The 19,387-nt window shown below is 36.9% G+C and overlaps 1 long non-coding RNA gene across 1 annotated transcript in view; it reads left to right on the top strand.

Moving 5' to 3' along the window:
* Positions 1–19,387, top strand: part of LOC139078623 (uncharacterized) — a 224,837-nt gene that overhangs the window by 129,971 nt on the left and 75,479 nt on the right. Inside the window, exon 2 of the long non-coding RNA XR_011531643.1 lies at positions 2,070–2,142. This is a non-coding gene — a long non-coding RNA (uncharacterized lncRNA). The remainder of the gene's footprint in view (positions 1–2,069; positions 2,143–19,387) is intronic.

The following is a 19,387-nucleotide window of genomic DNA, read 5'->3' as shown; positions in this document are numbered from 1 at the left end:
GTCTCAAAAGCAACTTCAACCAGTTTGGAATTTTATCCTAGAGTCTGCCAATTCATCGAAGGACATTAAGCATGAGAATAATATAGATAAAACATGGTTTTGGAGAAACTACTTTGGATGTAATATGTGGAGAATAATTTGGGCTGTGATGAGGTGTGTGGCTGCAGGGGAAGAGAAACAGGAGGCCGTTTCAGTGGTCTCACCTGGTGGCTCAGACTGGCTATATAGTGGAGCTCACGCTCCAAATGACTCAACTTCTCACACAAAACCTGTGAAATGTGATTTTCCTCGAAAGCCCCTTATGAATCGTCCACACTACGAAAGAGGATTGTACCACAGAATGCCCTGCAAACCTGACATTTTTTAAAAAACTTTAATTCTCTTGACTATACGTTGAACTAAAATCTCGTTTACTGGCTTTTTGGTCATGTCCCTCTGTTTGTTTATCTTATTGAAGCAGGACTTTTAAGATGTTTAAAGAGGCTTAGTAGTAGCCAATAAAATTTGGTATTTAAGCAATTGTTTTCTATTTTATCAGTGTTTTATTTGCATATGATGCCTGTGATTGATGAGCATCTTATTTTAGTAGAATTAGTAGATAGATGGATGTGTGTCTATGTATATAGTATTTGTAAGTAAAGAAGTATTTTTGGTAAATAAGTTTTCAGCTACAGGAAAATTATCTTGCAAATTAATATTTTACATTATCAGAGAGTGTTACAAGGAGAGAAACATTTTGCAATCATTATCTTAGATACATGGAATAGAAATTTCATCTTCTCCTACTTTTTAAATTAGTATTACTTACTTTAACCTAAACAGTAAAGATTGAAAGACAATTGATCAAATTATTAATACCTTTTTTTGAGGGTATTTGGATATTAATTATAAGACAAATGGTAATTTTAGATATTTTATCATGAGGGGAAAAATGAGAATCACTGGAAAAGACCATAGCAGGAAAATGTATTTTTAGCAATTTGATTGACATCTCAGAGATCTAACAGGTACCCTAACAAAACAAATGACATGTACCTTTGCAACCATAAGAGAGTCATCCAAATACACTTTTATCCTTGTAAAATGCTTTTTCCTTTTTAACTGACCCTGATAATCACAACACCACTGCTTCTGCTCATATTTATGACAGGATAAGATTGCATCTCTGAGTCCATTCAAACAGTCAAGGGTAAAGGAGAAATAAAGCACTTGGTCAGATTGTCAGAAGCAAGCTGACATTGATAAAGAAGTTCGCGGAGTTTGTCTGTGGTGGTACTTTTGACTCCAGTGTTAAAGGATTGTCAACAAAGATTAATATTCATGGAAAACAAGAACTGCCATGTAATGCAGGTAGGCTCACTCACAGTGGCATCATCGCAGTCACCTGTGTGCTAGTGAGTGACCTGGGATTTTTCTCCTCTTCCACCAAGTCAACTTTAGCCCAACAACCTCAAAACGAATGAGCAACCACTGATTTTCCGTGTTGAGTATGCCTTAGCTATCATTATAGCATTATTTGACTCTTAATTACAATCCGTGATGTCAGAAAAATACCTCACGTTACCTCCTTCTCTACTCTGGCATTTGAAAACCTCAGAACTGTAATTAAAATGCAAAAAGAAAAAAAGTGTTACCATAACATAAAAGCCTTCAGAGTTCAGGCAATATATCCTCGTCTTCTATTCATTTTTCCCAATTTTCTCTGCATGAATCGATGTTGTCAATATAGTTTCAATTATGTTAAATACAAGCAATAAATGGTGTCTACGCAGGTGTTTGTCCAAGCAATATTATATAACTAAGAATGCTTCTTATTTTATTCTATTTTATTTATTCTACTCTTATTTAGTGGAATTATTCTTTTTCCTTCTCAGCCCTGTGCCTCATGGTATGGAGGACAGAACACCTACTCTTCCATGCTGCCCTACACGGTTGAAAATGAAGATGATGACTCTGTGTGTGTGTGTGTGTGTGTGTGTGTTGTGGGGAGGGATATTTGTCTTCAGGCCACTGTGGCTCACTGATAAAGTGTCATCAGCTAAATTTTCAAGTATCCTTCCTATTTTCAGAGTGAAGACAATGATCTCAGCATGGTGCCCTAACTCTGCTCCCAAAGTCTCCTTAGAAGTGAGCCCAGAGATGGTAAGAGACTTACCTTTTGTCCACTCGTCAGCCATTCTTCTCTCTTTCCCAAACAGTGTGTTTGAAACTGTGTCCTAATTACAGTTTGATAAGTATTCATTGATTTGTTGATTGCTTCTTTCTTTATTTTGTATATAGATTCATTCATTCCTTTGTATGAAATTAGTTAATTCATAAACTTGGTTAATATTTATTACTTTTTTAATATGACACAGGCACTAAAATAAGTAAAAGCATCTCAAAAATGAAAACAAAAATAAGTCTCTGTCCTTCAAGATCTTCCAGTGAGGGATAAATACAGGTTGGCTCAATTTTTTAAATATTTGCAATACAAAAATACCAAATATGATTAGAGAGGTATACACAGAGTGCAAGGAGCACAGAGAGGGGGCCCAGAGGAGTGGGTGAAGTATTGTTTAACTGAATCTTAAAGGCCGAGGTAACAGCTCTGGGTACTTTAAAAATATATCATCAGGCTGACTGTCATAGAGTTGATTAAAAGTTGAGGGTGATCTTTAAAAATCATAATCATAGCTTTATAGAGAGTAGAATTTTAACATGTTTACAATAAGAAATCCTGCCTCTTTTAGAATCCTGTTCTTGCATGAGCACAACCTCCGGGTCCTTACACAACTGATGTCATATATTGACTGCTTCAGCCTGTGTTGACCTCTTTCTCTCCAGTTCAACCTATAAGCCATTGATTTCCTTAGAAACATAACCAAATTGATTCTCCAGAAACCTAACTCAGCCTGTGAAGAGCAAATACAGAACCGTTCGTTAACAGAGGTGCTTTTAACTCCAATGTTAAAGGATTATTCTGTTTAACACAACTAAAAACAAACCTGCAATACACTTATTTCTGTAATCGAATTTCATGCAACAAATATTTGATAGAGTTCCTTAGTTTGTATGTGAATAGAGTAATTTAACCACACTAAAAACTTCAAGTCAAGATCATAACTTATTGGATTCCAAAGACAAAGAAAATATTAAATTAACATGCTAGAGATTTTGACTTTTAATATGAAGTTACTCACGGGAAAGGAAGTTATTTGCAAAGCATCCGGCGTAATACTGCACACTCGGAATATTCAAAGTCATGGCATCTGGACCATCTGATAGTTAGGTTATCAGTGAGGAAACAGATTGCAAGAGGTTAAATTGTACGCCCAGTGTGACAAGATGAAGGAGGGACACTGTGGCCTGTGTAACATGGAGTATTGAAAATACCACACTGTCTTTCTATTCTTACTACTCTTGTTAAATCTTTTTCCCTAGTCAAAGGCACAGAGAAAATAGGCTAATCTATACAAATCAAGGCACTGCAAATACACTCAAATGCATAATTTTTGTTTAATTTCACTGAGAAAAATAGTTGAATCCTTTCGAATTCTGACTACATGTAATAAATCATCATTAAAAGGAATCAAACAACACAAAAATCAAAATATCCTGAAATCTCAATATCTTGAAACACTGTGCATTGATATTTTTCTACTTGTCCTCTAACATATATCTATGTGAATATGAGCATATACATAATAGTACGTGTATGCATGGAATCATGTCACATGTGGGATTATATGAAGGAAAAATTTTTAGGATCTCCTTTTTCTTGGCATATCTAACCTGTCTCTTTCTTTCTTTCATTTCCCAGGAGACTAGTATTTCACAACCTGTCATCGATGCCATGTAGTCATATGCAAATACTTGTACATATACACACATTTGGTCATTGTCATTATTCATTTATAGAAATGGGGTTGTACTACATACGTTTCTCTATATCCAGCTTTACCCACTTTACCCTGATGACAATTACCCTGTCTGGTATTTTAACATGATGTTGTTTAATGGGTGCTTAATTTTCATAGAATGGATGTGCCACAATTTATTCCATAATTTTCCAGTTCTTTAATAGGCTCCTTTTTCTCTAGGGCTTTTTTTTTTTCTGTCATAAACATCCTGGTGTTTGTGCATATTTGCATTATTATGGACTGCCATGAATGTGCATGTGTTCTTAGGAAGTGAGTATGTGTGGGTATGTGCAAACTTTCTTTATAACAGCTTTGTTGAAATATAATTCATATATCATAAAATCTGACCTGTTAAAGTATACAACTCAGTGGGTTTTGGTATATTCATAGATATGTGCAAACACCACCATTATCTAAATTTAGAATCATGTCATTCCCCCATAAAAGAACACTGTCATCCATTAGCACTCACTTCCCACCTTCTTCCCCCCATAATCTTTCTGTTTCTATGGATGTGCATATTCTGATTATTTTCTATAAATGAAATCATACAATATGTGGCCTATTGTGACTGGCTTTGTTCACTTAACATCATGTTTTCAACTTCATCCATGTTGTAGCATGTACAGAACCTTATTCCTTTTTTTTGCTGAATAAGGTTTCATTGTAAGAACACACCATATTCTTTTATCCATTCATCGGTTGGTGGACATTTGAGTTGTTTCCATTTTTGGCTATAATGTATAATGCTACTGCGAATATTGGTGTACAATTTTTTGTGTGGAAATTTACTGTGAATACTCTTGGGTAAATACCAAAGAGTAGAATCGCTGGATTATATAGAAACTCTATGTTTAAATTTTTAAGGATTGGCCACACTATTTTCCAAAGTGACTGCACTCTTAAAATACCACAGCATGTAAGAACGATTTCTCCACATCTTCACCTCCACTTGTTATTTCCTGTCTTTTTTCATGGGGGTGTGAAGGAATCTCTTATTGTGGTTTTGATTGGCATTTCCCTAATTACTAATGATGTTGAGTATCTTTAATGTACTTATTGCCCATTTATGTATCTTTTTTGGGGATTAAATGTCTATTTCAATCTTTTGTTCTTTTAAAAACTGAGTTATTTGTCTTTCTATTGTTGAATTACATATTCTTTATATATCCTGGATATAAGTGCCTTATAAGATATACAATTTACAAATATTTTCTCCCATTTTGTGGGTTGTCTTTTCACTTTCTTGACAATGTCCTCCAAATACATTTTTAAAAAATTGTAAAAAATACCTATATTTTCTTTGGCTGCTTGGGTTTTTGGTGTTATAACTAAAAAACAATTGCCTAATCCAATATCACAAATGTGTACATCTATCTTTTTTTGGAAGAGTTTAATATTTTTAGACCTTACATTTAGGTCTTTACACACAGTTCTATTTGCTCTTCCACCTTAGTTACACTGAAACTTTCAAATCTCTGCCAAATCGTTGCTTCCTCTGTATAGCCTTCTTAACATTTCTTGCCTACTCCTACCCACCCCGAGTACCCTCCTCAATTAATTTTGAGTTAATTTTTGTATACAATGTGATCTCGGAGTCCAAATTCAATCTTTTGCAGGTGGATATCCAGTTGTCCTAACGCCATTTGTGGAAAGGACCATGCTTTCTGTATTGCGTTGTTTTGGCACCCCTGTCTAAAATACACTGACCACCACTATAAGGGTTTATTTTTGGACTTTCAGTTATATTCCATTGATATGTCTACCCTCATGTCAGTGCTGCAGCATCTGGATTTCTGTAGATTTGTGGCAAGTTTTGAAATAGGGAAATATGAGTCCTCCTTTGTTCTTCTTTTTCAAGATTGTTTTGGCTCTTCTGGATCCCTTGCATTTTCATATGAATTTTAGCATCAGCTTGTCAATTTCTGAAAAAGAGCCAACTGGGACTTTGATAGCAATTGGGTTGAAACTTTAGATTAATTTGGGAACATTGTCGTCTTAACATTACTAAGTTCTCCAATCCATGAATATGGGAGCTCTTTGCATTCATTCAAGTCTTCCTTAATTTCTTTCAATGATGCTTTGTACTTTTCCGCGACTCCAGCGCTCTGCTCTGGTAAGACGTGACTCCCTGGATTTGGCCATCTGTCTCTCTGATCTTGTGGAACAGCTGTTTCCCCTATGTCCTCCCCTCTCTTCCTGATCCAAGAAGAGCTGTTTTTTCTTTTCAATCTGTTCAGCTTTTTACTTGTTAGAATGGAGTGGCTACTTCCAGCTCCTGACATACAGAACTAGAAACCAGAAGTCCCCCTTTAGTTTTTTAAACAATGATTTCCTTTAGTTCTTTAAAAATATTGAAAACAGCTGATTTGATTTTTTTCTTCTGGTAATTCCACCAAATAGGCTTCCTCTGAGATCATTTCTATTGACTGCTCTTTCCCTGTGTAGGGGCCATGCTTTCCTGTTTCTTTGTGTTTCTCACATGTATGAGACATTTTGAACATACAGTGTTGCAACCCTGGAAATCTGATTCCCTTCTCCTTAGAGTTTCTTTTTGTACTGCTTATTGCTGTTAATATTCATTTAGTGAATTTGCTGAACTAATTCTTAAAAGTCTATATTCCTTTCATATGTATTCACTGTCTGTCTTCACCTTCACTTACTACTTGCATAGGCTCTTGAGGTCGGCCAGAGGAGAGAGAGTAGGGCCTTTACACGCCTTTCCCGGACATGCACAGGAAAAGACATGGACATGCACTGGAGAGGCCCTACTTGTGCATATGGACTTCTGCATCCCCTGGAATATGTCTGAGCTTTTCAAAGCCCCCAGTGGAATCTCATTCACCAGTTTTTCTTTTTAATTTCTGTGATAAGACATTTATTTCACCCAACTGGTTCTACCACCTTGGGCAGCTGTGATGTTAGCAGATGCCACTGATGGTTTTTGACAAATGCCTTGAGGATAGGACTGTTTGCACTAACCAAGTTCTGAGGCAGGTCAAAAAAACACAAGTGCTGTGAAGGGGTTTTTTTCAGACAGCTTAAATATAACTGTACTCTGTGGGGATGGGCCTTTTGGGGTAGCCTAGAACCTGCTCTGTCACGTGTAGTGGCTGCTGGGAGCTGATGTATAACTATTATGGTTGTGAGGTTGGTTTTCCAGGCTACTGTGGGCCTACGGAGCAGCGATGGGAGTAGCACAGATTAAAATGCTACAAAGCTCTGTTCTTACCAAGACTCGGCCATCTTTCTAATGGGTTCAATGGGAGGCTCTGGGTGTTAGAATACAAAGAGAGCGAACAGATTGCTCCTCAGATTCTTGCAAGGCTTTGCTTAACTTACAGAATTTTTAAAAAGTTGATTTGGATAATTTTTTGCCAGTATTCTCATTCCTTTTATAGATGAAAAGAATTTTGTACATCCTTACTCTACCATCCCAGAAGTGCCTCAGTGTGTGCACATTTTTGTGAACTACTGCTTTTATTTCTACGAGTTGAAATTCTAAGAACAGAATTGCTGGGTCGAGGGATAGAAACATATTAAATTGCATTAATTATTGCAGTTTGCTTGCTACAATGACTCTAAAAATTCACATTTTATTAAAAATCTTTGAGATAAACGTTTCCCTCTTTTTATTTCAATCTGAGGGATTCAAAGTCTTATTGAATTTATTGAAATTCAAAGAGTTTTCATGGGTTTATTGAGTGTTTGGGTTTGACCCTTCATGGATTTCCTTTGCTTGTTTATCTATTGGGCTATCTTTTTTCTTTCTGATTTATATTAAATATTTTAGAATTTAATCTTTATCTGCAATATTTTATGTAAAATTTTAAATGGATTGGATATAATTTTCTCATAATGAAAGAATCCCAAACATTTCATAAAAGTTTTCTAACAAAAGGAAAATAATATAAAAAAGAGTAACTGTCAAAAAATTGGTAAGATATAATTTGAAATATTTGGTATGGTGGAGAAAATGAATGCAAGAAAAAAATTATATGCTATTGATTTCAGAGTGATGTTTCTCTTATAAAAAGTTTTTAAAGTTCAATGTGTTAAATTTCTACTCCATTTTCTGGGTTGAAGAGAAAGTTCCAGAAACTCATTCTTCTCTACCCTACAATAAACACTGACTTGAGCTTACCAGAATAAATTGCCTTATGGCCTTTTTACTTACATCGGCCAATAAAGGACACCTGGATTTCCTGGTCCAATCCCCATGAAGTCCTATGGATTTCCTATTCCCTCTTCTTCCTCCGTGTTTCCCAAATTCCTGAAACCCTTGGCCCTGTGTCCTACTGAATTCTCTATTGCCAGAAAAGTCTTCTATATCTTGACCTATGTCTGCAAGTTATCTTCTCCTTCTTACTATGGCAGTTATCTTACAGGCCTGACTCTCCTTTGAAAGTACTGCTTCCCTAAGCACTTTCCAGGGTTGGCTGTTTCTTCCTCAGTGATATTCCAGTGGGCTAGAGGGGGTATCAGTGTTAACAAGCCATGTTCGTTTTTGTCCACCACCCAGAAAGCCAAACACCGAGATGACAAGATTTGTAGCAGAGGGAGAATTTAATCACAAGGTGGCCATGTGACACAGCGAAAGCATGAATCTCAAATCCACTTCCCCAAAAACAAGGACTCGGGGATATTTATGGGCTGGGGGGGCAAGGTGGTCTGAAATGTGGAGATAGATGATTGGAGGTGAGGAGAGGTGAGATAATTGATGATGTGGGCAAGTGGAGTCAGACTCCATGCCTCTTCATAGGACGCATGCTCACAAAATGGCAGTGTGAGCATGATCCAAAGACAGACTTGTTAGCCTCTTGACATGAAAAGGTTGCCTATCTGACATTTGCATGGGCCCAGTTGATGAGTCAGTGGTCTCAACTGGCCTGGAGTGGACAAAGGGGTTCTAATTCCTGAAAAACAGCTCAAACACCCATTACCATGGTGACCCAGGCTCCAGGGAGATGCTATCAATAGGAACCTACTAGAAGTCAGATAGGATATTGCCTAAACAGCAGTTAACAATGGGTGGGCTAAACAGCTAAAAGCTGTAATCAGTAGTTGCAAAAAGGAAAAAATTATTTAGTTCCTAGCTACTTAATCATCAATGACTAACTCTTTGCCAGTTTTAATCCCTCCTATTCTTTGGTATTCTTCATTCTTGAGGGATTTGGGGTGACAGCTGATCTAGCTACTTCCTGATGAATTGGGTCATAGATCTGGGTTAGAGGAATGAAACTGTTTAGCACTCATTTGGAAATATTCTCTTGTTCCCAGCTTCATGTTGACATTTTTGTATTATTAGAATTTTGTGTCTTGCTCAACAGTTTTGGAATATCTAAAAGCACATTTTATAATCAAGTGTCCCACCAGAAGGATAAGAAGTATAGACAACCCAAATTTTAACAGTCCCTGAAAAATAGACCTAATCCCAGTGGGACCTCCATCTGATCTCCAGGTGGGGCAGACATCTGGTCTCAGTTCCTGATAGTCTTTTGTTTTACTGGATATGCTGAGACCCGAGCAATGCACTATACTCTGATCTTTCAGTTGTCATTGATGATGGTAGTCAGCACAGACTCTCTGCCTGGGGATCATTCATCACATTCCTAAGGAACTCAGAAGAACAAAGTTATCCACTTATAGCAGCTACGAGGGTCCATAAAATCTACAGAGCTTGTCTGGGTTTAGTTAATCAGAGGCCATTCAAAGTTACAACATGGTTTATTTCCTACAATATGGCTTCCCTTACGTCAACCTCGTGTTGAACCGATATCATCAGTGTCCTCATTGACACCTTCAGAACATTTTTTTCTTCCTCCTTTTACATCCCTGGCTTTGACTCTCAAGTAAGGATTTCATCACATACTACCCCTCTTTTTTATCTACCAGCCCCTAAGTCATGCCCCACAGTTCTCCACAATTGTAGCTCCTAGCTCCTGTCACTGTTTTTCATGATCTTGTTTTCCACTCCACCTCCAGCCCTCATTCCCTGTATTATCCTTCTCTGGATACCACCTCTTTACTTTCTAGTTCATATCTTTTAGTAACCCAGCCCCAACAATCCTGTGGCCCTCTCCAGGACTTCCAATGCCTTGGTCTTAACACCTTTTTACTTTCACTCACAACTGTGATGCCTTCATTTCCCTCTATGCCCAGAGTAAATTTCATGACAAATCACTGTAATAACAACCTTGTGTACGTCTCAAGTCTCTTTCCCTTTGATCCTTCATCATATGTGCTCTTGGAAAAACTCTAACCCTGGTTAAATACAACCATCCATCTAGTCCACCTTTACGCTGGGGTAGCTGAATACAGTTGGAGAAAAATGTACCACTGTACTGACTAATCATTCACAAAGTGGATTCAAAGCTGTCAGATATGCATGCAATCCCCCTTCCACTCACCTGGCTGATTAATTCCCATGTGGACCTCTATCCCCAAGCCCACAATGCCTCCTCCATTCTCATTTCCAGTTGATGATTGATCTGTGTTTCTACTTACTGAGAAATGTATGAAATCAGAAGAAAACATCCACTAAACATCCAGCACTGACCACACACTCCACTTTCCTGCCTATTACCAGAGATGTAGCATTGCTGTCTCTATCTGAAGCCAGTCACAACACTTCTGTAGCAGGTGCCTGCCCTCCTTCCTATTCAAGGACATGATTCCACAGAGTCTTCGTTCTCTCTGCTACATAGTTCCATTGCATTCAAATATGTTGTTAACAATCTCATCTTTCTGAAAAATTTTATAAAAATCTATCTTGACCCAACTTCAAATGTCTGCTAATCCATTTATTTTCTAAACTTTGCAGAAAAACTCCTATAAATATTTTCTATACTTTATCTCTAAATCCTATCCTTCCACTCCTTCATAATATTCCTGTCGGTACTCAGCCCTCAACATCACCCAGAATGTTTTCGTCTACATTACTGGTGAACACCATGATGCAAACCCCAGTGACTACTTTGGACTTTAATCTTAACCTATCAGAGGTGTTTGAAAAAGTTGACCTCTCATTTCTGTTTTGTACACTTTCTTCACTTGGTGTCTATTACATAAAACTTTCTTGGTTAATGATTACTTCTTCTTTATCTCCTCTCCTGGTTCCTCCACTAATCCCTGCTCTCTTACAGGTAGGATGCTGGTGGTCCCTTTCTATTTCTTCTTTTCTCTTTCTGCACATACCACATGGATGATCCTATCCAGTTCCATGACTTTAACCCTCTGTATATCAGCTACATGTTGATAATGTTCTAATTTATATCTCCAGATCAGGTATTCCTTCCAAACACCAGATTTAGTTGTTAAGTATAATATATTTTAAAATATAATTTTAATATATATATAACTTCCTACTCTATACCTCCACTTGAATGTCTAATAGACATCTGAATTTAGACACATGCATATGACATAGGAAGATATCCAGTTTCATATAGTCCCTGAGTTAGAAAAAGTAATTGTGCCCTAGATGGGTATTGTCAGCTGGTGGAAAACACTTAATCCAATCAATTCTAACTACCTAGTTAGGCAGAAATTTTAAACAATTAATAACATCAGATTCTTTCGAAAAGAAGAACCAATCACCTATTTCCTCGTCTCTTATCCTTAGTCCCAAAATATAACCTTCTTAGAATGAATTTGGCTGTTGACAAAAGCTATGTCATAACCTCTTTTGAGATAAGAATTTAATTGCACCAAAAATGCCTATTCCTCTAGAGTCATGGGGATGGGTTTTACCTCAATGCCTCCTAGCAAGCAGAATGTTCTAGAAGTCCCACCTGGTGGCCAGAATTTAGTCACTTTATCTTGTGTGGTATGCATTGTTTGTACACCATCCTAACCAGGCCCTAATCACACTGCTTACTTCTCAAGCCTCTTGTCATCAAAAGTAGAGTCTGATTTTCAAAGAACTATTCCCCTCAGGGTTATTGCATCCAATTGACTTGTTTATTACTTGAAAGTCAAATGCATTAGAAGTGGTGAACAAATTATCATTGCTTAAGAAGCTTTCTCTTGCTAATGGTTCAAAGTTTACTTTTATCAGATATTCAAACATTTTTGTAGTTAGATTTGCTGATTTGCGTAAGTTTTCATTTCCAGGAGTGGAAAGAGAGAGAGAGCTATAGGCACGATATTATACATCAGATATCTAGAACTTATTCATCTTGTGTAACTTAAAGTTTATACCTGTTGAACAATAACTGCTTATTTTCCCCTCCCCTGTCCCTGAAAACCACCATTCTACTCTCTGCTTCTATGAGTTTGATGATTTTAGATACTTAATAGAGTAAGTGGAATCAGGACTAAGTAGAATTTAATAATTGTCCTTCTGTGCCTGGCTTATTTCACTTAGCGTAATATCCTCCACTTTCATCCATGTTGGCACATGTGACAAGATTTTCTTCTTTTTAAAGGCTGAATCATATTCCATTTTATGTATATACCATTATGTATATACCACATTTTCTTTATCTTTCATGTATTGATGGATAATTAGGTGGTTTCCATATCTCGGCTATTGTGAATAACGCTGCAATGAATATGGGAGTGCAGATACTGGCCTTGGCAGTGGTTTATTGGATATGACACCAAAGTACAGGCAACAAGAACAAAATTAGACAAGTGGGACTTCCTCAAACTTAAAAGCTTCTGCACAGCAAAGGAAACAATCAACAAAATTAAGAGGCAACCCACAAAGTTGGAGAAAGTGTTTGCAAACCTTATGTCTAATAAGGGGTTAATAAACAAAATACATAGGGAACTCCTCTAACTCTGCAGCAAAGAACGAAACAAATAACCTGATGAAAAAATGGGACTAAGGACTTGAATAGATATTTCTTTACAAATGACCAACAGGTACATGAAAACATGCTCAGCATCACTAATCATCAGGGAAATGCAAATCAAATCCACAATAAGATATCACTTTGTACCTATTAGGATAGCTGTGATCGAAAAATAATAAAAAACAGAGGCTGGCCCCATGGCCCAGCAGTTAAGTTTGTGCACTCTGCTTCAGTGGCCCGAGGTTTCGCGGGGCCGGTTTGGATTCTGGGCGTGGACCTAGCACTGCTCATCGGGCCATGCTGAGGTGGCGTCCCTCATAGCACAACCAGAAGGACCTACAAATAGAATGCACAACTGCTTACTGGGGAGCTTTGGGGAGAAGAACAAAAGAAAAAAAAAGAAAAAGGAAAATTGGCAACAGATGTTAGCTCAGGTGCCATTCTTTAAAAAAAAAATTAAAATTAAAAATTAAAAACAAAGATAAATGTTGGTGAGGATTGGAGAAATTAGAACCTTGTGCTCTGTTGGTGGGAATGTAAAAGGTTGAAGCTGCCGTGGGAAACAGTATGGAATTTCCTAAAAAAATTAAAAATAGAACTACCATATGATCCAGCAATCCTACTTCTGAGTATGTATCCAAAGGAGTTGAAATCGAGATCTCAAAGAGGAATGCGTTTAATTCCCGGAGTTACCAGATTACCGGGAGGAAGGTATTCTTTAGAGAGAAGTCACTGGCGCCAACATTGTACTACACGCTTTCCGAGAACCAGTATGTAGCCGAAGAGGTCATTTGTCATGAGCAATGTAGGGAACAAAGAAAGAAAAGATTTCTTTAGCAGCGTCTGTAGATACTTGGAATGACAGATTCTTTAAGGTCTCTGTATGTAGATTCAGTTTTTTTATGTCATTATGCTTTGGTTTCACTTCTGCTTTTTCTGGTACATTTGTTTTTTTTCAGTGTCCCTTGGTAGAGGCAGGACTATATTCAAAATAAAGAACATAAATAGCTATGAACATAATTATACACTTAGATAGGTGTTCAAGAAAATGTTAATACAGGTTACTCCAGATATTGAAATTATGAATTATTTTTAATTTCTTTGTGCTTTTCTGTGTCATTCTAGTTTCTAGTCAGCATGTATGATTTGTAAAATCACACTGAGTAGGAAAAAATTATTTATTTATACTAATGAGACATTTACACAGTCACTAAGAAAAAAACGTTAACTGGAAGGCTTAACTCCACTCTTAGAAAATTCTCTTGATACAGTAACATTCTATAACTTTGACTATAAACAAAAAAGCAATTGCAAGGTTAATTTCATCGGTTTAGATTGACGGGTTCTTAGGCTGATGAAGCTAGAGAATGCAGCACATACAGTGTTTCTGTGTTTCCACAGGCAATTTCTCAAACTATTGCCATGAGTGAGAAGTCTTGGCAGGATTATTAGATGAGTCATAGTTTTTAAGCGACCATCAGAAAGTGGGTGGACTAATGTTTGATGTTAACCCATGGAAAGTTCTGTGGCAGAATTCTGAATCTGATAATATTTGATTTAACAGTTTCATTAATGAAAAGAGATGGCATCCTTATCATAATTTAAGTGATAAGGTACCCAACGTAGCTGACATCAGACTGTGGTTGTTCAGAAAGACGCAAATTACAAGAGGCATTGTGTGGAATTTAGATGAAGCAAGAAGTTGAAAAATGATTGTATTTCTCTGCACTTATAGAGATGGGTGTGAAAGGTTGTTAACCAAGAAAGGGGCTTCATGTCTAGGATTGCTAACTGATTATAAAGACATTGTGGAGGTGACATCAGAAAGCTTGATTTATAATGAATACAGCTTACAAATTGTGTATACAAATGGAAGTAAAATATATAAAACCTGATATGCCTGAGTATGAGTTTTTCTGAGAAGAGTTAAGAACCCGTTTTAAGTCTCCAAGCTTCCTGCGTGTGTTCGTCTGTGTAGACTACATTTCTGAGTCTCAATGTGACTTAGTCAAATGTGTGGATTATTTCTGTGAGTGTCCTTCTTGCCATGTGCTCCTGCTCGTAAATTGTATGTAGGTTCATTGAGAGGCTTCAGTATAAATTTGTAGGGCTATCAATTTTCTGGTTAATTGATCTTGTACTTGGTGATTCTGAACATGTTCAGCTCCATTAAATGCAATGTCATTCTTTTCCCAGGGGCCAGTTGATTCCAGTGTCTGTTAAAAGCTTGTTATAAAAAAAAGAGGTTTTCTATTACCTTTCTCTACTACCACAAACAAATTACAAAACTAAATTATATAATCTTGAGAGTAGGAAATGCTTTTCAAAGCATGACACGAAGTCTATGAATTAACAAGGGAAAAAACCCAAACACACACACACAATAAAGGAGTAAAAACATGCTCACGAGACATTTGAAAAGGGCTAATAATGCTTATATAAACAATGATGTGTTCTGAGAAAAAACAAAACTGGAAAGGTATAGACAAAATGATTAGCAAGTATATTTATGCAAAGAAGTTAGAAATATTTGAGTTTTACTTCCTACACTTTTGTATTTTCAGTAAATCATTTGCATTATCTTGTAATAAAATATATTTTAAATTGAAGTCCTGTCACCTTCTCTAGTTTTTTTGATCTATTTGCTCTTTTCCCCTTTTAATAGTTTATAAATAAGAAAACAAATCTATTTGGAAAAATGCTTCCATCTGATCCTTTTTGTGGGATTCCTCAGGGAATATGCTTCTCGGCGAGCACTTGGTTGGGCCCGCACTCTGCTCTCGATTGCCTGTTTTCCTCGCACATGTGCTTTCAATGATCGAATATGTTAAATGTAAAGAGAATGTTTACTGGCTCTAGATCAAGAACCCGGAAGTTTGGCCGACCCTGCGGCTGATCCCCAGGACAGAAGTGGTGAGAACGGGGAGGAAAATACTCAGAAAAAAACAACACTGACCATGTTTCTGTTTTTCAAGTGCTGACACTGGTGGGTGACACGTCGCTGATTAGAAGCCACAGGACTCTGTGTTCTGGGACCAGCTTCCTTCAGTAGAAATATTGGTCCCCTGGATCTGGCTGGTATCTAAGTTACAGGAAGAATAGGTAGGAAAAGATGTTCACAGCTGAAAGGTGTGTCCTGCAACACCTGTGGGCAAGAGATACAGGTGCGACTCCTATAGGAAGTTGAGCCTTTGGGATGAGTAGGGCCAGCAGGAGGCGGGGTTGGGACAGTCACTGGGGACAGAGGGTGGGTTAGAGGATATCCATCATGGCGTGCCTTAGGGTAGTGCACAGGTGTCTGTTTTGGGCACCTATGGCTAGTGGTTGCGGCTTGTGGAGAATTCCTCACATCTGGAGAATGTTTAGTTATGTCCTTTACTTTTTTAGCCTGTGATGCTTTAAGAGTGATAAGGAAAATGATGTCACAACTAGAAGAGTAAGAACACAAGCTGGTGTCCTGTTGTGTCTGGCTTCCTTCACTCTGCGTAATGTTTTCAAGGTTCATCCACACAGTAAATCCGCCTGCTTCATTCCCTCATTCGTGCAGCATCCTCACTGATTAAAATAAAGGCTCATAATCTGCTCTGAGGATGCTGGCGCTCAGTTCAGTTGAAGGGACTAAACAAAGAAGTTCACCTCCTCACACTGTTCCAAATCACCATCCAAGGACAGCTCAACAACAACGAAGTGCAAAACGCCTTTCTCTTCCTTTTAAAATAAATCCAAGAGAAACTAATTTCACTGTAATTTTGTGGATAACACGTAACTATTTTTAAAAATTCAAAGTAAAGCCAGCTTCACAAGAAAAAACAAATTTGCATTGTATTCAATTCTTGGCCTTTTTGGATGATGCCAATGAGAATGGAAATGGAAAGAGTCTACAGCAAATTCAAAATACTTATTTTCTGATGAGTTGAGATTGCTGAGTTGGGAGATGTGAACTGGATGTGTTGGGATAAGAAAAAATTTTGTCATAATCAGAAGGGAGCTATAAAAATCAAACGAAAAAGTATCCATGAAGTGGTCAATGTTAAGTAGCAAAAAGGACAGAACACTACATTGAATGTGATCCCAATTTCGGAAAAAGGAAAGCTACTGCAAGCACATCTAACGTGTGTGTATGTGTGTGAGCGTGTGTATATTTATATACATAGAGAGAGTGTATATGTGTGTGTGCATATATACACAAACTAACATAAATTTATTTCCTCTGGGAAGCAAGAGAGTAGTATTGGGGGCATGAGAGATGATTACATAATTTATAAGTATAATTATATGATTTTAATTTATCTTTAAAAATGGCCTTCCATTTCTCATTAGGGAGGAAAAGTATGTGCTATATACTTATGCTTCCACACAAGACATTCTACCAAGCATGTGTTATAGTCTTTACTTGAAAATGTAGTCAGTAGCTGAGTTTCCAGGGAGAAACGTCATTATTAAAATGAAATATTACGTCTTATGGGTGTACTCATACACTGTAGATGACAATGTAAATATGCATAGGTTTCTGGGAAAAAAATTTGATATTAGGTATTAAGCACTTAAGGTTTTTAAATTATTCTACCTCCTTTTGAGGAGAATAAATAGGAAGTACCGCAAAGCATGTAAACATTTGGTAGGAATGCTGGGTTTCAAATTCAGGCCGGACTGAATGCAGAGTCATAAATATTCACTGTAGTTGTTTATTTTAACCAAACACTGTAAACAATCTAAATTTTCTGAAGTGGGCAGATGGTTAAATAAATTGTAATTAAGTCCCCACCAATGTCTTTTAAACCAGTGTTTATTGACATGGGAACGTGGTCATGAAGTAACAATTTTGTTTTTTAACAGAGTTGCAAATAGAATTCACAAAATGTTCTCTCTTCCATAAATATATACTCACATGTAGAAAAAATAAATTGTTACCAGCTTTTATCCCTGGGTGGTGATAAGTTATATATGTTTTTTCATTTTTTTTGAAAATAGATCTATAATCTCTAATTAGAGAAAATGAGATCTTGTATCCTTTGTAATAAAAAATAAAGTCAGAAAAGAATGCTTTTTAAAAATGGAAGTGATAACACATTTCCAATAGGATTTATTTTCAATTCATAAAGATTAATGAGTTTTTAAAAGTATTTACTGGCCTTGAGTTTCCTGTTTTCCATGAAGTTCTTAAAGATAAAGATTATTTTCCATATTTATCAAGAAGATAAATGCCGTGACTGATAGTATTTTTGTAGAAAAATAATTTGTCTTCACTATTTAGCAAAGAGGAACTATTTCTCATCATCCACAGAAAAGAAAGACCGTAAATCTCAAGTATTTTACAGCTATCAGGTCAATGCAGCACATTTTTCTATCAAAGAATGCGCCAAACTGTGAGAATGCTTAATCCCTGCAAATGCTTCTATAGAAAAATGCCAATAGCGTCTACCCATAAAGTGACAGGGAAGGACGCATTGTCATGAATAATGAGGAGAGGGAAGCACTTTGTCAATAGAATGACATTTTTAGAATTTCAACTGCATGAAAAAAGAGTTGTCAGGAGAGATTTTTTTTGTGATGTTCAGAAGAATTTATAGTCTTGGATGTCACTTACATATTGTTATTAATTTATTATATTAATTCTTTTAAACCCATTCATATAATTAGAAACCATTTCATAATACTTATTAATAACTGCCTGTGCCAGGCACTGTTCTAAACCTCGGGAATACAAACTTCATTGGCTCTAGACAGGCTCCCAGTCAAGGAGAGCTGATTGCAGCTACATCCAAAAAGGATTTGAAGCAATTACAGAAAGAACACGAGGCAATTATAATGCCTGTGCTTGTTTTTGTTACCAGGAAACAATTAGATTTAAAGACCATAAATATACCCATATCCTGAATCAAGCCCTGTTCTTTCTCCTTGGGTCTAATCAGGCATCTTGACATAAACAGATTTGTTGACACAAAACAATAAGCAAGCAGTGGCTGATAGAGGGAGCAGATGTTTCTTACATAACGCATCCAATTATCAGAATGTCCATCACCTCGATTCCAAATGTTAGAAAGAAGAGTGGGCTCCTCGGGAGACTTGTTGACCTAGCATGGTGCCCATCTGCGAACTGCCTCAGGGAGCATGGTGGAATCTTCTTATTAATATCAATGATGATTCTTGCCATACCTATTGCCAATTTTTTTTACTCATTTACAGAGAAATGAATATGAATTATCAATAGATGTATGCAAAGTCTCTCCAGCTGTTGAAGATAAAAATAAAGCAAAATAGCCTTATCTTATTATTAAACATTTAAAACACTGTAATATCTGGCTCAGATGAAGGGGGGAGAATTGTTCACTCTCGTATGCTATTAGTGGGTTTGCAAATTGATAGAACTTTTTTTTGGAGCAATTTGACAGCGACTCTCATGTTAAGGTGGAACTTCTATCTGTCCCACCGCTGGAGTACCTACCATGACAGGCTTAGTTTTCCTTGTGCTCTCTTCTCTGGTCTAATGTATCATTGATGTCCGCCCTATTCGTTCTTTCAGTGGCCAAAGTGTTGACAGGTTATTTACTTATCATTTTGGGAGAGACTACGCTTAATTCCTTTTGCTGTGGAAGTTGCTTTCCTCATAATAGGATATTCTGCGTTCTGAGTTATTTGGGGCATATCCAGAGTGTCTCTTACTATTATCTCTTTTATACACCA

The sequence above is a fragment of the Equus przewalskii genome, chromosome 22, assembly GCF_037783145.1.
Source record: "Equus przewalskii isolate Varuska chromosome 22, EquPr2, whole genome shotgun sequence".
Lineage (NCBI taxonomy): Eukaryota > Metazoa > Chordata > Mammalia > Perissodactyla > Equidae > Equus > Equus przewalskii.
Note: the sequence above shows the minus strand (reverse complement) of the source record. Positions and strands in the feature narration are given on the sequence as shown.